The sequence below is a fragment of the Gallus gallus genome, chromosome 1 (assembly GCF_016699485.2).
Source record: "Gallus gallus isolate bGalGal1 chromosome 1, bGalGal1.mat.broiler.GRCg7b, whole genome shotgun sequence".
NCBI classification, from domain to species: domain Eukaryota; kingdom Metazoa; phylum Chordata; class Aves; order Galliformes; family Phasianidae; genus Gallus; species Gallus gallus.
The window spans coordinates 93,814,220-93,839,172 of NC_052532.1; the positions used below are offsets into that span (position 1 = coordinate 93,814,220).

General features: G+C 36.0%; 1 protein-coding gene across 4 annotated transcripts in view; it reads right to left on the bottom strand.

Moving 5' to 3' along the window:
• The window catches only part of CADM2 (cell adhesion molecule 2), a 655,431-nt gene that overhangs the window by 323,959 nt on the left and 306,519 nt on the right, over positions 1 to 24,953 (bottom strand). The window lies entirely within an intron of this gene.

The following is a 24,953-nucleotide window of genomic DNA, read 5'->3' on the forward strand; positions in this document are numbered from 1 at the left end:
CTAATTCAACAAATAAATGTCCATTATTCAGAGTGTTTGTAGAAGCAACATGATGCTTTTTCTCTTTATTAGAAGAAAGGCCATAGGTCAATCCAGAACAAAGGTTTTGAATTTTCAGATAAGTAAAATCTATTAAAAATGTTTGGACTGAATTCCAAACAATGAACAAATTCAATTTGATTTATCAGGAGTGCAGGCACTTTTTTATTGTTTTAACGTGCTTTTTTTTTTTTTGTTTGTTAAATAAAGATTATAGTAAGACTCAGTAGTACCAGCAGCCCAACTAGAGCCTAAGAAAAAATTCCTTTTCCTCCAAGAAGATGTATTACAAACAACTGCTGCTGGGTGCCAGCAGTTCTTCTTCCTCCTGAGCTAAAGACTCCACAACTGCTCTTCTGTACTTTAGAAAGACATGAGCCAAATCATGCCCATTGCTATGCTAAAATTTTATGCCCAAGTTGAGAACTTTCTGAACCAGATACACATTCAACGCATAATTAGTAAGTTAACACAAGAGTCAACCTACCTGACCTGTGCAGCAGCATAAACACTCAAACAGTATTTTTTTCAGCTCGCTAATAAAAGAAAGAGAGTGAATAATCATCAAGGCAGAAAATATGACAAAAAATTACAGTATTGATTTTTATTTATGAGTATGATGAAGTAAAGATGAATCTCTTTTCTTCATGCTTTCCATCCTGCCACTGTTATACTGTTACACTTCCATGTGTATTTTCTTTAGAAAACCTAGCTTTTACATTAAAGATTTCTGACACTTCCACTTGTATTGTTTAAAAAATATCCCTTTGGTATTATTTCATAATTTGTTCTGCATGTAGATAAACCAAGAGTTAAATAAAATATTCTAAGAAAGCTCTAGCAAGAAAGTTCAACAAAGACTCACTATCATAACCTTATCTCCTACCTCACCTCGCATAAACCCCAGATTAAAGGTGCATTTTATAACAGTGAAGTCAAAACAAATTTGCAATTGCAAGAACAAATATGAAAGAGATGTGGCAGAGCTGACATCATACCTTCATGAAAAACATACTCACATTCTGTTTTTTCATACTCAAAATGAAGAGACGGTTACTTCCAGCTCATCTGAACTTTGTTGCTGTGCTGTCAGGCAAAGAAATAAACCACCTCAGACAGCAACAAGTTTCACAGGTATCAGGTAATACCTTGAAATCATAGCCAGAAATTACAAGCACTGCCTTTCAGTCATGGAGCTCATCTAATGTCTTTGGAAAGCGCTGCTAAGTAAAGAAGCAGTCGTTATCTGTCTTCTCATATTTACCACAGAAAGACAAAAAGATGTTGAGCAGGCTTATCTCTTTCTTTCAAAGACTCTTTCATATACAAAAAATAATAAGAAAGTCACAGTAGTCACGTCTACGCCTCTTCAGAGGCATCTGAGCTAGGTCATAATCAGACCATCACACCATTCTACTTCACTTCTCTTAGTTTTGCTTTCCTGATATCAACATCTAATCTGTCAGCCATAGAAACACCTTCCACTAACTGCTTCAGTTTACAAACTTGTTCTTCGGAATGTCTGTAACTCCAACAGCCCAGAAGTGTGCAGCAAGATGGTAACCGTGAGGTGTATAGGTATATACATCATTTCGCCAATGCATTTGAGAGTGAAGAAGGCAAACAACTGAAAAAACTTCAGAGAAATTTATAGCAGTAATAGCATATAGATTTAAGTCCTGCAGGTAGAAAAATTATATACCTTCTAATTCTTCTTAATTTCCAATTGTCTGAAAGGAGAAATAGCTCTCCATCCAGGTTGTCTGACCTGATTGAGCATAAAAATCTCTAGATAAGTTCCAATTCCATCAAGGCTTCTTAACAGCCTAACCTACACATTTTCATTAATCAACACAGAACCAACCCCAAGAGATAACCACATATAATTTGCATACAGTCTGCAGTAAAGGCCATATTACTAAACATTTTTTGTTTGTCATTGTATTTCATATCTCCACTGGGCAGATGAACATCGTGGTAGAGGAACAGCCACGGGTATCCGTACAAATTTGTTATTTACCTCAGTCTGCCCCAGGTGCACACATACTTTGAGAGCCTATATTCTCCAGAAGAAGGGACAGGTTACCTGGGTAGACTACAAGGAAGTTGCTAAGGTATGCAGGGTGCCTTTAATAGTCAGATCAGTTATCCTCAGAGCACTTTATGCCCTGACCTGGAAGTCTGGAATGCTATGCAGAATACACACCCAGTGATTCAGGTGGAGGCAGTTAGAGAGATCCTCCTCCATCTGGATGCTGTTGATAAGATTGGAGGCATCTTGTGAAGACAAAGAAATGTACTTCAAAGAAAAGCATTTCAACGTGTGCTGTGTGTGCCAGCCTATTGCATCAGAGAGAGCAAGGCAGATGCACATTTGCTTCATCTTTTTCCAGTCACTTCTGTCCACACACAGTTTAGCAGTATTTGAATACATACATACACATTTCTAAATCATATTTTAGTTGGTCTCTACATTTTTAGAGTTAAAGGAGTTAATACATATTTCCAGTAGACTCCTGAGACACCTACCTTGAAGAGTAAAGTAAGATACATACATACACACATATATAAGTCTATACGTATATGTATATATACACACATACGCAGGTATCTTTAGTAAGCTCATTTGAATACACTTATCCTTATTCCACAGAAAGAAATTCTAGTAATCACAGAACTTCAACAAGTCACATAGGATATGCTGTATTCTTCTGAAGTACATGTTTTCATGCTTTCTAAGGACACTTATTTATGCTCCTGAAGCACCTGATACTAGAGCAAAATGGCAAAAAAAACAGAAACAAACAAACAAACAAAAAGCTATTAAGTATATTAGGCTTTATTCTTCATATTTTCTGTATCTTAAAAATTCAAGTTATTATGGCCCTGCTATTCTCACTTCTGAACAGCAGATTAAGTCTGGAGTACAGAAGGCTTTCTCTAGAAGTGTGATAGCTTACATTCTGGTGTCAGTAACAAATAACTATCTGTGTTTAGCAATGATGGTGCCACATTAAGTGTCCAAGTCTAAAACACACATATAACGTCATAGTACACTCAGGGTTGTCACTATAGATATCTTAAACTTATTTACTTGTGTCAGTTTCAGAAGCCTTGAAAATATCAGACTTCTACCTCTATGGTACCCACGGTTTATAACTGATTCCAAACTGACATCTGTAGTGCTGGGTACAGGCCTGGCCACCCAGTACAAGAGGCACAGGGACACACTGGGGAGAGTCCGGTGAAGGACCACAAAGATAACAAAGTGAATGGTGCACCTCCCTTACATGGACAGACAGACCTGGGACTGTTCAGCTTGCAGAAGAGGAGGCTCAAGTGGGTTCTCTTTAATGTGTATGAATACCTCCAGAGAGGATGCAATGAAGATGAAGCCAGGCTCTTTTAAGTACCAGAACAAGGTGTAATGGGCACAGACTGGAAAACACGAGGTGACATGAACACTGGGGATGCACTTCTACACTGTACAGATGACTGAGCACTGGCATAGGTTTCCCTGAGAAGTTGTGGAGTTCTTGGATATATTTTAAAAAGCTATGTGGACCTGGTGAACCTATCAGTGGCTCTGCTTTAGCAGGGAGTTTGGTCCAGATGAATTCCAGAGGTCCCCGCCAAATTCAAACAGGCCATGTTTCTACGAATTCTTTAGATCAGTGGAGCCCTACTTGGAAATGCACAGATCTCTACCTACACCTGCACCACCTCTTCATTTTGTTAGCTGAAACAGGAAAGCTGGAGATGAATCACATTTCATATTTCTCTCCACACTCTCCGAAGAGGGCTGTTCTTTCATCTCTTAAGCAAGAGAGCTAGCGCACACCTAAGATCAGCTTGTTTTTGGTTCTCAAGGGGAGAATTTTTGTTGGGATAAACTAATTGTTACTCTAAGAACATCTGCAAAAGGAAACAGCAGCAGGTCCTAGCCCCACTTTGTAGAGATCCCAAAGCTACTGTGCACTAAGACTGCCTGTGGAATAATGAGACAGAAAAGGCACCATTAGCCTTTATTGCAGTGCACAGAAAACTCACTTATACCACTTCACACTACTAGTATCACAACAACATTTTGGCATCCATTAGTAGAAAAATCAACTGCTATAACCCATCTCGAACACACACGTAGAAAGGCATTTTGTACTGACTTGTTCTGTAGGCATGGTAGACGTGTCTGAAGCTGCTTTGAGATCTCTTTCTATTAAATGCTCATTCCAGTAACATTTGACAATTCTTCCTCAAAAACAAATTTTCAATACAAGCTAAAAGTAAGACTAATGCAAAACCATCCAAGCAGTAAGTAGATACACTGTACACAATGCATAAGAATGCATATTCTAAAAATCCTTTGGGTGCCAACTATGCTGATTAAATGAGGAAAAAAAAAAAAAAAAACACCACAAACCATTATATCCTAAACTTTAGTATTACAGTTAAAAGAAAACGAAAAAACAAACAAACAAATAAAACTACACCATAACAGAACTTTAATATGCAAAACTAAGAAGAGTACCAACAGCAGACATCTATGCCAAGGTTCTGGGTCAGTTCAAAACAGCATTAAGCAAAGAAACAAATCGAGACATGAGAGTTTCACTCATCCCTAGGTTTTCTGTATTTTTATTTTTTTTTTTAGTATTAATTATTGTTCGTCTAGGAAGAAAAAGAGACCAAGTAAACATCATGTTTTTCATTTATGCTATCCACAATGAACACATTAGTTAGTGCAACTTAAGAGTTCCTCACCAGATTATTGCTTGTCTATAAGTTACCAGAAGATTTAACACTCATCATCTATATGAGTTGAAATTAAAATAGCTCTATAACATAGAAAGTTGAATAGATTAGTTATTGTTGGCCACTTGGCTCAGGTGAAGAGCTTGGTGCTTTTTTGATCTTAATATATACATGCTGCAAAAACATAGAAAATCACAGTGGGAGAAATGCATCCTCCAGCAAAGCAGTTTTCCAATATATTTGCAGTGCTATGATTATGCACAAACATCCAGGTAGAGTTGGAGTACTCATTTACTCTCCTGATACTATAATTTCTTTTAGCATAAAGGAGCTAATTTTCTTCATTGTCATTTGTACAACAATCTAAGTAGATTTAGCAAACTCTGATTAATCAAAAATTAAATTATTCAGAAGGGAAAAAGAATATACAGAGTGCAGGGTCTATTCCTATAACAGCAAAAATTGCATCTCTAAATAAGTCAGGGAACACTGTTCCAGAAACAGAAGGTAGGTATTAAATCATTCACTGAGAGTACTCTGATTATTATAGATGTATTCAGTATTAATGAAGTGTTTGACAGCACTTTCTTTCCTTAACCAATGAGACTGTCAGAAAAAGAAAATGTAATGAATAAAACACTGGTAGAGTTAGTGCCACAAATTTAAAAGTTTCCTTAAAAAGGAAACAAAAACTACTTCACATTCATTTGGCACTGCTGCCTTATATTGCTAGCTTGGATAATTCAGACCTTACAGCTTTTCAAACACCATGCATGGAGACCTTTTTTTTTTTTTTTTTTTTTCCCTCCTGGAGACAGCACGCAGGTAATGCATTTGGAAGGTATAAAAAAAAAAAAAAAATCAGAAGATGACAAATTATTAATCTCTCTTCCCATGTCTCCCAACTGCTGATCCTTCTTTGGCAAATATTACCTTGTTTAACTTTTTATCTCTGATCAAAAAAACATTTAAAAAACCACACTCAAATTAACTGGCCCAGCAAGTCCTCAATGATACTCCTGGACTTTTAGCTGCTATGGCTTTACACCCGGTATAGACGTGAACTCAAAATATTATGGATAAGGTTCAATCTCTTAGAATATCTGATCTTTGTCACTTTATACAATGGCAGATCAGAATAAAGCTCAAAACTTTTCTCCTATGGGTTACAGAATTTTAGCTACTAAATACTTAGATAGGTTGCCTGTTCCTCCTATCGCATCCTACATTTCCTCACTTAATTGAGAAGAAGTCAAATGTATAAGGCCTTGTTTTATCCCAAGGGAGCTGAGGATAGCCTTAGGATATTGAATGCTCAAGCTATTAGTATTTATTACCGTATCATCACTGAATAATAGAAGAGAAAGAAAGGAAAATCTAGTCTGCTAAATCACACATGCACAAAAAACCTCAATAAAGTAATAAGCTCTAAGTAACTAGACCTTACTTCCCCTGCGGCTCATTATCTACTGTGGGGAAATAGTTGTCCATCTATCTGGAATTATTTAAAAGCTTTGGACCAAAGTATTCCACTGCCAAACTCCTTCCAACTTTTATATAACATGCACAAGTAGCAATTGTCTCTTCAGCCTTTACAAACAAGTCTGGCTAGAAAATGAAGAAAAATGATTTGAATGAAAAATGAAGGAAATTAGTTTCTGGCAAAGATTTTTATACACATGAGATCTAGTTTATTTTGATAAAATTAAATTTTAAAGATCACCTCTTTCCAAAAATGACTTGGTTCCTACAGAGGTAGCAGACCCACAGGTATGTGAGATGTCCTTGAAAGGACAAGACATATGGATAGGGGTAGAGATGCCATCTGTACATTACTAGAGACATAGTAAACATCTTCCAGTTTCATTATATATCTTAGTGCAGGCACTAAAAATAAAGATATTATGCAGAATATTAAGCCTACCTTATTATTCTGCATGATAATAATATCAAATATTAAATCAACTTAGTAAAACAGAGGAACAACTCTATTTTCTCCAATCATATCTTTTCTATATTTTGTTTAGCCTCTTCCAGAAGTGCTCCTTCTAACCATGCTCCTCCAAAAGCTAACCAAGTCTGATGACATTATGTATAAAGATGCTTGATGAAGCCAGACTTCCAGTTGTCTTTCCACAGTGCTTGAGCAGCAGTTTCATGAACACAGAAATAAAGAATAGTGAATTACAGGACAACACCACACTGTTAGGAGAACCACCCAGAAGCAATCTGTTCTATCCTTCCCTCTTCTCCATCTACTTCACAGAAGTTTGTTGTCTCTAAGCCCAGAACTACTGAACACTTCCTAAGGCTTTCTAAGGGCCTGAAAAATCCAGTATCCAGAGATTCACAACATTGGTGCATCCTATCCATCCCTTCTGAACAGTTCGGTCTGTGAAGTAAAGACACCTTTAACAGAGAAACTTCCATAGGCTTTGCTCTCTCTACCAGTTGTGGCAATTAGAAGTTTCTATTCAAATAGTGATATAGCCAGTTAGCCCAGCTGTTAACTCAGTGTGAAACAGATATCTAGACTTTGGAAAAGCAACAGAAATCCAGGTTCTCACTACTCTGATTTCACAGTTTAAGAAGCAACCATGAAAATCTTGTCTTTCCACCCCTCCGACCCAATGACCCCTGAATTTAGACAAACTGCTTAAGCAGTCCTCCAGCAGAACTACCTGTAATACCAGAGAAGTACTGCATATTGACAAAGCAGTGCAGAGAAGACGATATCCAGTGACTCAAAATCACATCCCTACAGAACGATTGTATACAGACATTTCCTTTTACCACTTCAAGGACTACAGGTTGTGGGACATTCACTGTCCTAATTTTTCTTTATCTGAACTATGTTGCAAAACAAAACATTTAGAATATAGTGTTCGTAATACTGTGTGCTTTGAAGTGTACAGAGCAATTGTGGGACAGAAAACAGATATCCCTCCAATAACTTGTTGCATTACGCTCTTGTTGCTTTACAGCTAGGACACTGAAAAGGTACTATAAATTTGACAAGTAATCTGTGGTGGACAAATCACGGACACATCACAAATCACATGGACATAGAAAGTAAATAACAGCCTGAAACGCAAAAACCAGGCCTTTCTACTGCCATTTGTCCCCTCCAGCAACGATTCATATGACTCATGCAGTCAGCAGCATATTATAAAAATATATTAGGATAAGAAAACTAACAGTATCACCCAAATAGCCCATGAGTATTTCTTGTATAATGACAAAGCACATTTATGAATAAAAATTTGTTTCATTGGACTAAGCATGATCTTATAAACTAGGTCAAAAACCTATTCACACTGACACAAAAGCAATTTTCAAAAGCTGGAAATGTCATTGCCTGTCTTGATTTGTGTATGTCCAGGCAAAACTCTGTGCATAAACAGGTACCAAGAGCTCTCGGCAGTCAGGTAGCAGCAGTGATATATTTCAGCAGAAGGATGAAAAATGTTAAGCTAGTACATTTCACTTGCACATATTTGATATTTTCACTTGTGTTTAAGTGACAGCATGATACATAACATTTTCTTCAGCTTTGGTCTTCACCATTTGAGGGAAAGGACATCTATTATAATCTGTTTATAAGTGTAAACATACGAGCAAACATATGCAAGTAAACACATACAAACAAGAAGCAAAAAGGTAAGTTTTATCACCGTACTCCTGCTTATAGGCTATGAGTTTATTCAAACTCCCAGATTCTTCCCTATTATTTTTAGTACCCTCTTACTATTCTCCTCTAAATTGTATTTTGCAATTTTCCCCCTCTATTGTTACTTCACTCTTCTACCACATATTCCTCTTTTTCTTACAATATATTTGGGTTCTAAGAACAGCAACCATCACCTTATATTATAGAAAATATTTATAGAAATTATGTCAAACAGGAGCAAGCAAGGAATCAGTTTAGACACATTTCAAAACCAACAGAGATGCAAGCAGGAATAGTCAGCATATGCTTTCAGTATAACATGAACAATACAATGAGGAAATGCCTAATTCCACCTTATAATTCACCTGCAAAAAGAGGTACTAGGCAGGACAAGGAGAAACAACTGCAGAACATTTGAGTTATTTATTAACGAACATTTTGATAAGCACGGGTACCAGCTGGAGTATTTCAGGAAAAGTTCAGGAAAATTGAGAAGAGTGCAAGATAAAGTTTTCAAAATTAGTTACCTCACACTGCCTATAACAACTCAGGATATTGCAATCAAGCAAAGAAAATGGAATCTACCAATTTTTTTTTTTTTTTTTTTTTCTTTTCCGTTTAGGAGAAAGAAAACATAAGCATTCTTCTGTAGATCCCTAGTTCTAGGTTAGGCTGATTGTGCATTCATTAGCTAAGAATTTTCATACAAAATGAAAACTTTAAAAAAACAGGAAATACTATAGCAGTTAAGTTTATTCCAGTATATTCAAGTAGTAATTGCATACAGACATTATATCCATTAGATGACTTTATTGGACATACTTGAAAGATAATATGATTGTTGTAATTGATTTTTTTTTCCCCTGCTTCAATGAAAGCCAATTTAGCACTAAGAGAACTTCTTGATTTTAATAGTTGCACATCTTGATGATTTGAAAACAAGAACTCTTTAAGACCATTTATCAAAGGTTTTATTAAAATACGAAGGGCTATATCAGGATGATTTATGTATAATGTAAATTACATTCTAGTTATATCTACAACACAAGGTAGATCTTTTTATTCAATAGCAAATACATTCTGTAGAATCTGCACTACCCACTTATCACAGCCTTAGCTCAGAACAAGTCATTTAAAAAAGTAATAAAAAACAAAGTATGGTTCTTTCTCTAACACTACAGAAGGAAAACTAATCAATTAATTAAAATAAAGTAATAGTAATAGACAAAAAAACAAGAAAATACACAAAAGCACTGTACATAGCATCTGTAAAATAGAGATGATGTTTATGTACTTTATATTGATTTTATTAGAAAGCCCTGACAGCAGAATTTGCCATACCTCCTTACTAGTCATTCAAGAAACGTGCAAAAAGAAAGGGAAATACCAGGTATACAGCATTGTTCAGACCCAAAACTTAACTAGTTTTTATGATAATGATGAATAATGTAATACTGACAAGATGTAGCACCTAATGTCACAGCTAAATCCTTCATCTAAATTCTAGCCACCCATCTGAAGCCTTAAAATTTTGCTTTGTTTACAAACAATCCTGACAAGTCTCACAGGCAGCAAACAGTCCTTCACTTTCAGGTTTGGAAGGGAATCTAGTGAAGTCCGCAATGGACAATACAATGTTAAATTCAGTTTCAGAACTAGCAATTGCAGCTAAAAACAGACAAACATGCAACAAAAAATGCACGTGAAGCAAACCCAAAGGAACATCCATGAGCATTTAAGGCATAGGTGTCCAAACTTTTGGCTTGCCTGTGCTGCACTAAGTGAAGAGGAATTGTCATGGGCTTCATACATTTTAATATGTAATATAGTTAATGTAAATAACCATTTTTTTTTAATATTTGCTGTTTAAAAAGAAGACAATGAAAAATACAAAATTAGTGCAATATTTGACCTTGTTTTTCATGAAAATGATGCATCAACATCTGGCTTGATAGAAGCAGCTGCAGTTCATAATGAGTTCTTAAGGCACTGCCAGATTTGTTATCTAATCTTACTCTTCCGGTGCTTCATCCTTTAAAACAGTTCTTTTCAAATGTATGCACTGCAAAAAGTGATGACACAAATAAGGAGGGATTAAGAAGAGAGGGATATTTTTCACTGTTAAGAGAGTCAAAAGTCTACTAAAGGGACATGATCAAATTTTTATTTGAGTTGAATGCCCAATGGCAACTTCATATGTTCCATTTGAAAACTCACGAGTTTTATTTATGTTGACTGGAAATGGAGTTGCAAATACATAAAACAAATTATTATTATTTTATATCTTGAAATGTATTCTCAAATTCCTTTATCAAAATGGAAAGCAAAACTGCATATTTTTTACTGCGCACAGGACTGTGCTTAGCCAATGCATCAAAATGCATACAATTATTTGCCGTAACTTGACCTTGCCATAACGTACATTTATTTTTGAACTGTTATGGTTTGAAACACAGCACAAATAAGCTGATTTTCACCTTGAAGATGCACAGGTAACACATCTAAATACACGATCAAATCCATCAGAAAAACATCACACATTTAATACTTCTGGTGAGCTTTTCAAAATGTTGAAAATCACAAAATTTGTCAGCATTGCACAAGTAGACTGGATATTTTTTTTCTGCAGTGAATACATTAACTCGTTAAATTATTTTATGGAATAACACATGCCCAAGTTTAATAACTAAGTAAGAAAACTTGTGTGTCTGCTTCGTAACAAAAAACACGTAGCTTCACAGGCACATGCACATCTTCATAATAATATTAAAAGTTCTTGTGGGGCCTCATTACTAGATGTCTAGAGCTGCGTGCAACCCATAGGTTGGACATGCCTCATTTAAGTACTCATGAGTCTTGCTGCTTAGAATTCCTCAGGTCTACTGTCTTAAGCATAACACCTTTACTTGGTAACTTTACTTGTCAGTGTAACAGAGATTTATTTTATGCCATGCTTCCACAAAGAGTTGGAAAGATGTATTCCACTCTCATATTACTTAAAATTGTAAACAAAACTAGTTGAAAGAAAAATTACTTTGTTCATGAGTTAGTTGTTTAGGAGTTGAACAGCCTTGTAGGTGAAGTGACAGCTGTCAATTTACTTTTCTACATTGTTGGACATAATATCAGTTTCTTTAAGTTGATGAAACTCATTGCAACCAATTTTCAGCTCCCATCAGTCATAACTGGAAACACACTTGTATGCTGCTGGGCACTGGAATGTAACAAATACCTTGACATAGTTCAGTAAATATTTTCACGCCCTGGCAAGTGAAAAACTTGTCAAGCCATCAATACAAGTTCAATGAGACTAGGCCTTTGGATTTGATTAAACAATATTTTCTAAAACAAACTGATTTTATTAGCACATAACATGCTTTTAAATTGTGTTTCCAAATGCCTGCCAAATCTTCTGCAGAGTAAGTCGGATAAATGTTTTAGAGTTTTTGCCTATTTCTTCTTTTTCTCCCTCGCCAAGCAAACAGAGGTCTGGTTTATTCATTATTTTCTGATGATGCATTTTTGATTAAAAAACATCAGCTAATAATACACATCAGCAGCCCCTCCTGGATAAGTAAGTAGCAAATATCAACTTAAGTTTCCCTTAAGACTGCTGTAAATACAAGTAGAGAATAGCGAGAAGACAAAAGGAAGGGATTTGCAAAGATCCTGCTGAAGTGTTCACAGGCGAATCTCTTCCATTGAAAAAAGAAAGCCTAGTATGCAGGGAAAGGAGTGACATGTTCAGAAGAAAATGCTATGAAAAATGGTGTCAGCAGTACTGCACTTCTGATTAGGTCAGGCCTCAGAACACTGCAGGTAGAGGCTGCAGAAATGATGCAAAAGAACTTGATTAGAATCTTAGCCGCTAAGCAAAGAAGAAAAGAGAAAGCTCTTGGGAACCAGAAAGAGAAAATGAGGGGGTTCAAGCATCAGAACATCAATCAAGTTGTATTATTTTGCCAGATTTCAGAAAAAAATCTATGTTGCATACCAAGACCCTTCTACATTTTTTACTGGATTTCCCTGAAGATTTTTGGTGGCAGCACAAGCCAGTGGGTGGTACGTAACCCCAATTCTGCCAGCCCAGCACTGACTCATGTGTACGCACTTCAGTTAAGGGATATCATGGTCCTTACACGTAAGATTACTCAAAACTATCACTGTCACTAAACATGTTTAAAAAAAAAAAAAAAAGACAGGAATGAACAACATATTAAATGCATCATTAGAAATTACACTCAACTATGAAGATACTCAGCTACTCAGCAGCTCCAAGGTTCCATCTAGCTAGTGACTTTGCTAACCAGCTTGTCTTCCTCCCAGTAGCACTATATCACGAGAACTTAGAGCTGTCTTTGAAATAAGGGAGCACATAAACAGATATCCTACTACTTCAAGCAATTGCTTTTAATACTCTATTTCTACACAAGGAGAAGCCCACAGCTCTCTGCAATGAGGCACAAAAATAATGCAGATTTCTGCTTAGCCTAAACTCCACATCAAAACTTATGAAATTGGTAATTATGTATTTTTAATTAGCACATAATCTCAATTTTTTAAACAGGTGCCTTCCCTTCTTTTCAGATACCTTAAATCAGTTTTAATTACCATCACATGATTTAACAGATACCAAACAGTAGGTACATTTGTAAGGTTGATATTACCTTACAAATATTGAAAAGTTTTAACCGCTGACAACCCTGATTCCTTCACGGTTTGCACAAAGGTGAAAAAACTTAAGGATCACTTACTGCTCCCACTCAATCAGCACTGGCATCCATGCCTATATATGTATTCTGTGAATGACAGCTAATCGGGGAGGAAAATAAGTATATTGTCTGGAAATTAGGCCTTTTATTTGATGGATTAGTATTTTCATCTATAGCTGATGATTTGATAGCTCACAAACATCATCTGTAGAGGAAGGTTAATAAGAAAAGTTTCATGCACAAGGAGAGCACACAAAATCTCTGCTTACTTCTCTAAATATACACTAATTTAAATTTTCAACAAAATTCTTAACTTAATATCTGTTGTTCCACCTTGCTCTATTTTTGGTATAGCTAATAAGCTTAAGTAATATGCTGTACATGCAACTGACAAGTTAAATCCTAAAGCATATAATTTTTTTCTCTAATAATAACTCAAAATCATAACTGCCAGCACTAAAATATACAGTAATGGTGCTTTCAGTTATACAATCCCTGTACTGGAGGATTTTTTTTTTTTTCTTTCTGCTCTCCTGGTGACAGTGAAATCCTTGTCCAGTATATTTAAAACACTGGATATTAATAAAAACTAGTTCATGCTTTTTATTTTACAGTTAATATAGTACAAATATCAATATTGTGCAGCTACAACACACACAAGTAGCTCAAAGTACATTAGAAACACAGATGTATATAATTATTCTTTAGCAAGCTTATTGATCGCAGCAGATAGATTCAACTAATTGCCAAAAGGAAGCCCATGGCAGAGCAGAAAATAAAATGCATGCCTCAAAATTCCTCCACTTTTAATGCTAGTGCATAGAAATTTAACAGTATAAACTGTTTCAGATAGATGTGTTTCCAACAACTTAAGAAAAACGCAATTCTACCCGAGACTTACCCTTATCAGTCATTCTAAAAATGAAATTAAAACCCACCTCAGCATTCTTGCAACAGGTGGAAAGGGCTGAATCCCAGGTACTGCAGATCTCATCCCCTGCGAAAACACTAAGAGCCTACATGAAAGATTCCATGCAGGTCTTTGGGGAATGCTCATCTACTTCACAAAGGTTCTATAGAGATTTCCCCCTACATTAGGGACTCCAAAATGTTTATTTTAGAATTGATAATGGATACATTTAAATAGATTATCTGCAACAACACAGATTTCATTTACACAGCTAGGAATGATACAAGTTTTTTGATATTGGCAGACTAGAAAGGAAGGGAGCTCTTAGAACCTCATGTCATGAATTCAAGGCTAGAAACAACACTCTATGGTGAACATAGCTTACACAGAGAGGGAATATGGGCCTAAAGTAACAAATACATCATGGAAGACAACGTGAAACACGTTACAAAAGAAAGAGGACAGTGTCTTAAAATTTAGAATTTCCTCTTCTTTTGTGGGCAGATATCTGGGACCTTGTCTGAATAGCTGTTGATTCCACTTTTTCCTTTCTCTGAAAAAAGTAACTCCTAGCCAATACTATGTCCAGGTAGCAAGCAGATACAAAGTACTGCAACTGCACAGCTTCCAGTAGCTCTCATGTAATCTAAGGACTGTTCAGAACAGTGGGCTTTTGTGTGTGTGTGTGTGTGTGTGTGTGTGTATGTATGTGCGTTCAGAAATCTTGACAGATCTCACTTCTGCTCTCTGTTTTATACCTTTTTTGATGTATCCGTATTTTGACTATCTACAATACACAATAGTAACAACATGTAACAGCTTAATTTTAAATAATCTGAAGTACTCACTTTTGCTTATCCTAAGATACCAAATTACCAGCACCACCCCTATATCTTGTAAAATTTTATTCTAACACTTATTTTTCTTCATAACTCATTTTAACGCTCCTCTTCATATATGTGTATATATACATATATAAAAGTGCTTCTATTTTAAATTCCTTCTTCAGTCAATCTTCTTTTCCAGCCTACAACACAGAAAAATATGTGTTCCAAGTACTTTTCCCATTCAACAGTTCTCTTGCCCATAAGCACATAATCCATCTAAAATCTATAATTTCACTTACGAAGCATTAAGCCTTCAGAACACGCAGATTAATTGTAAGAAATCTCTTAAGATGACAACTAGCTCAGCCCTTGGCCTAACATTCACAAAGCAGCTGTGAAATGAGGCTAATGAACCTCTCTTAAGGGGGCCTTCAGCTTTTTATATTGATCATACAGAAGAAGCTTAGCCTGAGGGTGCAGTCCTTTCAGGTGCTTTATATCACATTGTGCTTGGTCAAACTTTTCTAATTCCCCTACCATGCTGTATAGGAGTACCTCACACAGAAGTGTTTGAATTGCTTACAGGTACTTTCAATTGACTTCAAATGCATGGAATTACACTTGTAAGGACTTACTGCCTTGCGTTTTTATTCCCTCCCCATTCTTTTCCACCTCCATTTTGACATCAGTTGAGCTACACAACCTCAAAAAGTGCATGCTACCATTGTGCAACTTAAGCTCTGTGCTAGTGAAAGCATGTCTTAGGGTATTTTTGCTAAGCTTATCAGAAAATTTCCACAGGGGGAGTTTTTGGTTTGTGAAGACAAAGGAAGGCTCATAGACCAACTGAGATTAATCTTGGAGACAACTGAATCCACTGTAAAGACTACCTTGAACATTCCATTTTTTGTTTCAGGCTCTACAGAGTGATTGCCTTTCCAAGGTGTCACCGCTCTAATTTAGCTAGCAAATGATTAATCTGTGGTTTAACAAAACCAAACCTCTGCTCCTAAAACATCTAAAACACACCAGACATCCTGATGTTTCTATTCTAGTATGTTCAGAATCCTAATACGAGCTGGAATCCAAATTGTAGGAGGAAAAAAAAAATTGCAAACAAAGAAAAGGAGAAAATCTAATAATGTTTAAATTATGATTAAATCATATAAACAGTTATACTGAAAGGCAACACTGGCTTCCAGTCACTAAGTTACTGTGTAGCTCTGTAACCCAATAAAGTTATTGTCACCACTAATAACAGACCACAGGCTTTGTACCAGCTCTGCAAGGCCTCAAGACAGGGCTTGTCAGTTTTTGTACACGCCTCTTCTAGGCTTGCCTGGAGCTCTACTTTCAGCGTAATAAACTACAGCAACAATAGTTTAACTACCAAGTAATTGTTACCTGGTCTGATTTGACTTAGCTGTGTACATTGGTGTGGTATAAACTCCACTGTTCCTAGAATTTTGAAGTATTTTTACAACTAACGGATAGTAGAATTGAGTTACTATTCTGCATATAGTAATCTGTGAAGCTCGAATGAAAACAACAGCACACAAGTGCAAGCGTAGGATAATGACAGACACACTCAAAGTACAGAGACCTACAATTGCAGAAAAAATCTTCAGTGGTAAATTACTGGTCACTAAAGGGTTCAACCATGGGTGGTGGGTCATAACAAAAAATGTGCAAAACAAACACCACATGTCTGTAAAAGAACCCATCGAGGAAGTAATGTGGAACAGTAAACCAATGAAGAAAATAAAAAGTGTAGAGAATGTTAAAACAATGTATTGAATCAGCCTCAAGGGAATTCCAGAGTAAGGGGGAAATGCATCATTTACAACAAGCCCACCAGTAATGGACTGGGGATGTCAGTGACTCCTTGCAACCCACTTACATCCATTCCTCCTTTAGCATCACTGAAGCTGTTATAGCCCAGAGACACTTGAAGGGGAAGGACCAGATACTAGGAAGCATGTGTAGCCATTTAAACTCTAATATTAATGAGACTTTCTCTGTAATACTGTTATTCTACTTCTATTTTGTATGTAATAAGTAGAGCTTAAATAACAATGATTCTTTGACCAGGCTGTGAACATCTCAGTTTGACAATAAACTCCTTGCTTTGTGCATCACATGAGATATTTCACTGGAATGCATAAAGGGCTAAAACTGCAATGCAAAACTCGTAAGCAACAAATCGGTGGAGATAACCTTGACTTAGATGCAACAGGTGTTAGCAACCCTAACAATATCTCAGTGTTTCCAAAAGCAAGCTAAGTTTCTTATTCCTCTACCTTTTCAACAATTCTATTATTACACAGATGAGAACTGCAGGAGTTCTACTGCCCACCCACACACTAAATGATCATTTAATCTCTATAAAGCCCTCTGCTATGTATTTTCTTACAGCATTAGCTTCTCTGGCTTGCATCTGCCCTAAAGCAGAGCCATAGGCTAAAACAGCTTCGTATCTTCTAGATGCTTCACAACAAATCAAGGATGCGTAAGGTGAGAACAATGAATACTTCAGTCCCAATGAAATTTGATGGGGGAAAAAAAAAAATCTGTTACATACAACAAATACATTCAGGTGTCAGAATAGCTGTCAACAACCACAGATCCATGCCATCTATGATCAATATTAGCATGACACAGATGTTCTGAGAAACACTGCACCTATCTAAGAGTAGTTGAACAAATTTAAAATTAAACAAAATTTGCGTATTTGTTGTAAGCTTTGCTTGTACAGATTTTTGTACCATTATTCCGAATCTAATCACATCTTGAAAAAGTGCAGTGAATCAGATTTATGAGTACAATGCACAGTGTAACTCATTTCTGCTCATTGGGTACTCACTGTAGGGATAAACTGAAGCCATCTGTTTATTACTATTCTTGCCATCATGAGACCACATACAAGCTTTATTGTTTTCTATGTGCTAAAGCACAAATTACCTGACTAACTGCATCACCAGGTTCTGCTCAGTAGAAGACTGGGCAAGCAGGCACTGAAATTCTGTTACAAAAAGGCATGTCTGAGATCAGCATTGGAACAACACAAGCATGGCTGCACAGTTTGTGCCATACCTGGCACATGTAATGAAAAGACCCCTAATTTTTCACCATTGTCTTAATCTTCACAAGCATAATTACAGCATGCCTCAGTAATGGTAAATAAAAATTACACACTGTTCTGCAGGACAAAGATAAGCTGTTTTTTGTGTTTTACAAAAAAAAAAAAAAAAAAAAAAAAAAGATTGGAATAAGAAGGTATTTATCACAGCATAAATATTAATATTAGCAAATATTAGTACCAGCACAGAAATTTTATGTTCTGCAGCTCAGCATCCTAAAAATCTTCTTATGAAACTACACTGGAGACAAAGAAAAAATATATATTTTCTTTGTTAAAATATTCTCTTAGCACTGTGGAAGATCAGCCTTAAATGGATTCAGAAATACATTCAAATGACACCTGTCTGATAGAATTTCTCATTACACAAATAATAAATTAATTATTTCAGTAGCATATTTTACATTTTCTTGGTTAATCACCAACTTATAATTGAAACTATGTGAAAGAAAAAAAGCGTCAAGCTGTCTGAAATTGCCATGTTAAAAATAGGAGACCTTTTATACTCAAGGTTTTTTTTTGCAGAAGCAGCCTGTTACTTAACAGTGTTTTGGAAGTAGCACAAGTCTGCTATTGTAGACCAGCTAGCAAGTAAGAAACTTCTGAATTTGAAACTTAAGAGTGTCACGCTTCCTTCCAGAAATATTTAAATGGAGATTTGCCACAGTTTACAGTCTATAAACTAAATCCCAAGTAGTCTTACCTAATCTTTTTTTTTTTTTTCTTTTTTTTTTTTTCCCCTATAGCAAGCAAAACAAGTTTTAGTCTTGGTAATGTGGTTACAATGTATTCGTATATATTGTTCATCACAACAAATATAATTTATAACAATGCACAGAGCAAGAAAAATATATTTTACACTAGTTTTATACATTTATTCTCATTGAGACAGGAAGTCATTTATTCTGCCTTGGAGAAAATTTAATCCTTTTTACTATTCTGATCCAACAGGATTTAAGGACATGCAGCCTCTCATAGGGAAGATTCTAAATGCATTCCAAGAAAAAAAAAAAAATAAAATCTCAACCAGCTTTGCAACCCCAGCAGGGCTCCACTTCTGGAATTATTTTATCTGCTATATTTAGAATTTGTATTATCTCATTTTCACATACTCATTTCCAAAAAATGGCAAAGAAAATTGACAGGTGTATGAAATACTCTGCTAAAAATTCCTTCCTATTATTTTCTACTCATGTGAAAAAGTGGGATTGTTTAGTATGGAGGTCATAATTTCTTTTTAATCATCCATTTGAACTTTCAAAATGATGAGAGCTGCTCTTAAATAATGCCTCCTATTTTATTACATGGGCCCACTACATCAGAAGCAGATATTGGTGTTATGGCCTTCCTACTGATATTCTCTTACATTTTTTTTGCCGTACAATAGATGGCAGTCTGACAGAATGGGGTCTGACCTCGAAGCGTGTACAAAGCAAAGGTGTGCTGCTGAATTCCACCATGTGAAAAAATGGCAACCATTGACATTCATTGACACTTGCTGAATGTTTCTGGAGATGAAACAGCGGGTGTGAGCACAGTGAGTCAGTGAGTGGTGCATTTCAGCAGCAGTGACAACAGTGTGAAAGAGAAGACATATTCCAGACAGCCATGTACAGCCGTGACACCACAAAATGAAGATCCTCTCAATCAAGCTTCAAAGTTGGTGACGGTGTTAAAAAAAAAAAAAGTGTTTTGTAGCTGAGAATTTACTCTATCAAATAGTGTTACTGTGCTCTTTGTATCTGTTTTTGATGCAAAAAAATAGGAGGCATTACTTTTGGAGCAAGCTATATACATACACTTTCTTTGGCCAAGGTATACTAACTCCTCTGTACATTAAATGCTTTTCAAGTTTTGTAGAAAGTAGAGAAATTGGCAAGGGAAATCATGCTTCCAAACATACACACACCCTTCACTACCATCTGCAATCTGTGGTGTTGGCTGTATTTCAAGTGAACCATCCACTGTGTACCTCCTGTTTCAAACCTTCCGTAGAGGCATTGGATAATTTACTTTGTTGCATGTAGTTTTAGACAATAGTCTATTTGAATTTGGTATTTAGATTCATATTCAGTTTTCTTCATCCTCATATTTAATTTGCCTTCATGTTCATTTCACTAAGGAACAGGTGTTTATTAGGCATAGGCCACCTCACAGAGAGGGGGATGAAGAACAGTCAAACTAAGTGCCATTTTGAACAGAGCATCAGAAAAAAAAAAGAGGACTAAGATGAAAATATGAGAAAAATCACAGTAAATTTCCTAGTGTAACTTCAACAAATCAGCAGGTGCTTAATTGTTTAAAAAGAATTAGAAAGTGACAGACAGCAGGTTTATACTAGACTTTCCCAGCTTAGCATGGAATTTGAAGAACACCTTGATCAAATCTCTTGTGTCAAGAAGGCCAGCATTAAAAGGGAAAGTGCTAATGGCTGAGCAGATGCAACAGAAATACACAGTCCCTACTCTTTCAAAATGCATTTTGTTGTGGCAGATGGATGCTGTTGTACCTGCATTCCGTAAAGGTGTTCACAGCACAGCCTGAGGCCTGGACCTTGCACCCTATTTGCTACTAGAGAGGCAGCTGTGAGAAGAAAGAATGAGGAAGGAGGGCAGAAGAAAAGTGTCTGTCAACATACAACAGGCTTATGTTCAGTTGTGTTCAGTTATGTTCAGCTTGACTTGGAAAACCATGCTGTACTTGTACATCTAGAAGTGACACTTTTCCAGCCATTCATTCATCAATTGCTAAACAGCTCATATGAAAGGGACTCAAGTCCCTTTCACACTGCACCATACTTAAATTCTTTCAGAATTTGAGATATAAATTTGCTTCTTTTGACAAAAATCTGCTTGGCTAAGTAGACTTTTCATTTCCACCTTGCTGCTTTATTTGCTTATCAAATGAAAAGTACTACTTTTTATATTGAAAGCCAAAAAACAAAGCATAAAAGATATTTACATAATATTTTACATAACAAGCTCCTTTTGAGAAATGAGAATATTAAAATTTCAAAAGTACAGTCACAGCAAGTGGTAGGCAAGCAACGAAGATAAATCAAATCTTATTTCTTGCCATGCTGTGAAAAGACGGCTGGCTTTTAATCATCCTGATGTGCCATATGTAAATTCCATCAAAGAAGAAGTTTGGTAAATGTTATATTTCATAACCACAGGGAAAGAAGCTATTTATAAACATCAATTAAATTATATAATATAGTCTAAATCCATTAATAACAAAGCTATTAATCTAGGTAGACATTACTCTCACATTGGATAGATTCTCTTTTATTATATATATTTTTTTTCAATGCATATTTAACAAAGAAAACATAACCTGCTTTTAACACAAGGTCACTCTGACCTGTCTCGTGTAGTTTCTGTAGAAGCAGAAATTTAATTGTTCCAGGAAAAAATATATATATATCCCACAAAGCACTCATAAATCTAGAATCAGTCAGCACCTAAGATTTCCATGTGGTCAGAAATGTAAAAAGTAAAGAGCAAAGCATGTACTGTAGATACACAACATATAGTCATTTGTGTGCATATGATGCTTAAATGCTAATTCAGTGTGCGCATTGCACTTCCTGGGAAACGTCTGGGGATGCAATTGTCACCAACAGAACAGAATAGTGATGCCTAATAGCATAAGAAATGTATTTGCAAACCTACAAAGTAATAAAGAACAAATCATAATAGTAATACTATTATACTGCAATTGTACATCACTTGCATTAGAAGTAAACACATTTGAAAACACTAAAAATTATTATGCTTCACAATATTTCTAGGAAGTTTGTAGTCATCTATGTCATAAGTAAAGTACAGTTTACCATCTCAAATGATTATGGCAAACTGAGAATAGATCTTTAAGCCCAAAATGCTAGGCTAACACTTAAACTTCCTTCTTAAACAGAAAAGAAGCTAAACACAATAGGTTTCAAGCAGAGGCTTTATGGCCAAGCAAGAGGGATGGCTAACGATGGCTGGGAGAAGCCTTCTTCCAGTAATAGAACTGACAGGTTACCCACCAGATGCTAGAGGGAACAGAGAAGTACGGTATGATTCTATGTAATGAAAGCATGAAGGAATTTATTTTTTCCTCAATAGACATCAGGCTTTAGAAATAGTTATTAAAAGCCCACAGGAAAGCAAACCCTATCAAAACAAGAAATAAACACACACCAAAAAAGCCACAAAGAGAAATGCTTTCAAGGTATTCTGTAATATATTTCTGCCTTGTTTCTATTCTGATTTGACTATGAAGTCAAATCTAGATCACAAGCTGAGGAAAAAAATAGTAAATTTCCAGCAGTTTGTTTTCTGTGACACAGGAATGAATTCTTTCAGCTACATATTTAAATCTAAAGATTTATTCTAATGAGCTTTGTGAAGGGAGAAAAAATAGGTCCATATTTTCAGCACACTCAGCAATGTCTGTGTGCATAAACTGAGACCTGCTGTATCTGCCTTGTGATTAGCAGAAATTTAATGCTTTGCCTCTTCTTAATTTGCTCTTTTGTTATAACTGGCATGTAGATTGAATGGCAGGTGACAGTTCATAAGATTTAAATAAGGTGAGAAATTAGAAAAGGAATATGTTAGTTTGATTAAGGTATAATGAGTCATTTGCATATAGAATACAATAATCTGTAAACACAAAATGAACTTCAAATAACAAAGGAAATCGTTAACCATATTTCTTACATTTTATAACACACAGAGAGAGAACTTTTAGAACACTGAAATCCTGGCTAATTTATATAGCAGCTTGCACTCGGGAAGTGATATGCTTACCCTACTATGTCTCACAGTATGTAAGATACCACACTGCAAGATTGTGCAGGGAACATACAGAGCTACTTGTCATCAGCTGCAAAGGCTGCTTCTGAGTTGTCCTTCTAGAAGAGGGAAATCTACTTTTAATGCCTAAATTAATTCCAAGGGTAAGCTCCAGGTTTGATTCCATAGAAGGAGTTATACACACACGGAACACCATGGAGATCAATGAAAACCCGAAGGAGGGGACAAGATTTTTTGGCATCTTTGCAGAATTAGCGCCGCACTGAAAATTTAATGGCATCACGATGCAGACCTCCATACAGAAAAACAAAGGGACAGCAAATGAACAAATTTACCAGGACTCATGCTGTATCAAAACAAACAAACAAACAAAAAAACAGAAAGTAGCGTTTAGGCGGAGTCTCAAGGCAAGAGACTAATTCCTATATAACTCTGTTGTCAGCGTATGCAACAATACAGTGAAACAAAATAAGCTGATGTGGTTAGTCAACATTTGCAAGACCATTTGCCTAAAATTTATTCACAGTGTAATGGCATTCAGTTATAGTTAAGTTTTAACTGATGTTCCTGTTTACAAAAGAAAGGATAGTCTTATTTGTGAAGAATGCTGTAAGTTACAAATGGATGCAAAATAAAGGTGGAGAACAGAAATGTTAACGCATATTATGAATCAGTACAAATAAAGCAGTTCCAACCAGTTAGACCTGAACTGTAGCATTAGCTGCAGAAGTTTGCTTTTGCACAGGGAATTTAAGAATCACCTGTATTCTAGTCCACAAAGGTGTAAAAATATTAAAGAGTCCAAATGTTACTTTTAGAAAGAAATACAAAAGTTGGTTAAAGACCTATGAAATGGTACAGAAAGATATACAAATAATAATAACAACAACAACAACAACAATAATAATAATAATAAACACTGGTTACTTTTAGGCAGAATAGAAGGCCTACAACTGCAGGCTACCTGCAGAAATCCTGGACCGCCAACATCACTTGTATATCTGTAAACAAATTGCCTATTTTCTTCATTTTTCTCTGCTAGCTATCACGTGCACTACTCATTATGCATACATACACTATGCTAACAGGCTGCTTAAAATGCAGAGATGAGGCGATATTACATGTTGCCTCAGTAATCTTCTATTTAGAAAAGGAGAAGCCTTTGCTTCACTACTGGTGGCAGAAAAGGACTTTTGCCTGCAGCTCTTATTTCTCAGTACACCAGGGACACCACTGGGTTAGCAGTATGAGACTTATCAAACTTAGAGTGTTAAGATATTCTCCTTAAGGATATGTATTTGAAATTTTGTGTTAAACCGCAAGGTAGAAGACTCTACAACACCAACTAACCCCTTAATCCATTCTATAATCTACCTTGTTGCATTCCACCATTGCACATGAACACACAGTCCAGAGGAGGAGCAAATGACTTAGAATCCTCTATGCCACCCTGCCGCTTGTAGCTGTCCAGAACACAACTACATATACTGGGAAAGATATCTGAATTCTATGCTTGTTTCTCAGTTTAACCATTATGGCAAACAGAAACACATCCTCTCTCATTAACGCTTACAAGAATGGGACCAAGATTATGTGTTTAATAGAGAACTGCTTTTTTATACTTTATGGGTGTGAACACACATGTAGGGTTATTCAACAGTTAAAATAAACCTTGAAAATAGCAGCTACTAAGATGAGGCTCCAATATTAAGGAATGTATATATCCATTTGAGTCAGACAGACAGTTATTAATTGGGGCCCTATGGAAAGTTACTGTTTGGAGTGGAAACAGAGGACAGACTAAGTATTTCTTTGATTTAGCAACTATTGCTTCTTACAAGGCATACATGACAATCTTTTTTTCTGACTGCAGAAGGAAACTTTGACTCCACGTTGAGAAAGCATGAACCTACCAGAAAATACTAAGTTGAATAGTTCTCACTTGCTTACAGCAAAGCTACAAATGCTTCTGTGGCACTGTAAGGCTTTCTTAGTAGATCTCTGCAACTTCTTTCTAGAAATTACATGCTCCTGCCAACATCTGCCTCTTCAGTTTTCATAAAACCTCACTATTACCTTCAAGTTGGATTTTATGCAGT